This window comes from Myotis lucifugus, unplaced genomic scaffold (assembly GCF_000147115.1).
Source record: "Myotis lucifugus unplaced genomic scaffold, Myoluc2.0 scaffold_503, whole genome shotgun sequence".
Lineage (NCBI taxonomy): Eukaryota > Metazoa > Chordata > Mammalia > Chiroptera > Vespertilionidae > Myotis > Myotis lucifugus.
In genome coordinates, this window is record NW_005871551.1 from 129,100 (window position 1) to 131,475 (window position 2,376).

Consider the following 2,376-nt stretch of genomic DNA (forward strand, 5'->3'; position numbering starts at 1 on the left):
CTTCTGGCCTGTAGAGTTTCTGTTGAGAAATCAGCTTACAGCCTTATGGAAGCTCCTTTATAGGTAACAGATTGCTTTTTTTCAAGCTTCTTTTAAGAGTCTCTCTTTGTCTTTAATTTTTGGCATTTTAATTATGATGTGTCTGGGCATAGACCTCTTTGCATTTTTTTACTTGGGATTCTCTGTGCCTCCTGAATGTGTGTGACTTTTTCCTTTACCAGGTTAGGGAAATTTTTTCTGCCATTATTTCTTCAAATAGGTTCTTTAGTATTTGTTCACTTTCTTCTCCTTCTGCACACCTATTATGCAAATATTGTTATGTTTCAATTTGTCCCACAGCTCCTTAAGCTTTCCTCATGTTTATTAATAGTTTTTTCTTTTTGATTCTCTGATTCAGTGATTTTTTTTCTACCCTATCTTCTAATTCACGGATCTGATCCTCAGTTTCCTCTAATATGATATGTTTTCCTTCCAATGTCTTCTTTATTGGTGCTATGTCATTCTTTATTTCTGACTGTTACTTTTTCATAGTTACTATATCTTTTCTCATGCTGTTGAGCATATTTACACTTGGAGTGCGGGAAACGAGTTAAGTCGGCTCGCGTGAATTGCGCGTACTCCGCGGGAGCCGTCTTTAACTCGGTTCACATAGATTTGCGGTGGAGTGCGGGAAACGTGTAAACTCGGGCCGATTGTAACTGCGTATTACCAAATATTTGTTTGTAATCCACCCTTTTGGTGGATGGAACAAAACCAAAAGACAGAGCCATCTTATATTTTGGCGGGAAATTCACCCGCACTCCAAGTGTTTACTATCATTATTCTGATCTCTGTATCAGATAAATTTATTATCTCCATTTTATTTATCTCTTTTGCTGGAGAATTCTCTTGATCTTTCTTATGGGAATTGTTTCTTTGTCTCCTCATTTTTGCTGCCTGTTTGGATTTGTGTCTATGTGTCAGTTAGATCTGCTATGCATTCCAAACTCTGTTTCTTACCAATTACATCAGGCAAAGACTCAAAACTTCTAGAGACCAACCTCTGCCTTCAGACTTATTGGATTCAGTCTTGAGTATTCCTCAGGCAATCATCCACAGGTGTGGTGAGAGGTTTTCCAACATGCTGGGACAATTGTTTCTACCTGGATGCTAATTGTTATTATCAGTCTCTTAATGTGCCTCAGAAACTCCACACCATGGGGCAGAGTGTTTTCCAACAGGATGGGTCAACTGTCTTCCCACCAGGCAAAAACCAACTGGATAGCAAAGGTCTGCCTGAATAATGACCTCCACAGCATGAGGAAAGACTCAGCATAGAAAACTGGGTGTTTGCCTTCTTAGCTCTAACCCCAGATCCCCCAACCCTAGCTTTTGCTCACACAGCTCAAATCCACTCTGCCCTCCCTATTTGGAGCACTAGGTGAGTGGCAGCACACACAATTTTGTTTTGATGCTTTAAGAGGGGGCCTGCATTTCCAGCCATCTCTCTCTGGCAGTCAGTTATGATGCTGCTTTTTATAGCCAGATGTTATGTGGGCACCTTTCTCAGTTCTGGTGCTTCTCAAAGTTCAAGAAGATTGAAATCATATCAAGTATCTTCCCAGATCACAATGGAATGAAATTAGAAATCAACTACAGTAAGAACACCCCAAAACATTCAAATACACAGAGGCTAAGTAGCATATTATTAAACAATGAATGGGTTACTAATGAGGTCAAGAAATAAATAAATAAAAATTCCTGGAAACAATTGAAAATAAACACACAATGACCCTAAATCTCTTGAATACAGCAAAAGCCTTCCTAAGAAGGAAGTTCATAGCATTACAGGCTGACTGCAGAAAGAAGAAAAAATAATAAGAAAATATTTAAACCTACAACTTCAAGAATTAGAGAGAGAACAACAAGAGAGCCCAGAGTAAGTAGAAGGAAGGAAATAGTAGAAATTAGAGCAGAATAAATGACATAGAGACTAAAAAAAAAAAAACCAATACAAAATATCAAGGAAACCAAGAGCTGGTTCTTTGAAAAAATAAACAAGATTGATGAACCATTTCCCAGACTCATCAAGAAACAAAGAGATAGGACCCAAATAAATAAAATCGGAAATGAAAGCAGTGAAGTGACAACTGACACCATAAAAATACAATTATATGCCCACAAGCTGGACAATGAGGATGGAATGAACAAATTCCTACAAAAATACAATCTCAAAAAAGTGAATCATGAAGAATAAAAAAACATGAATAGGCCAATAACAACTGATGAAATAGAAGCAGTAATCAAAATACTCCCAGCAAACAAGGGCCCTGGTCCAGATGCTTCACAGGGGAGTATACCAAACAGTCAAAGCAAACTAACATCTATACTCCTCAA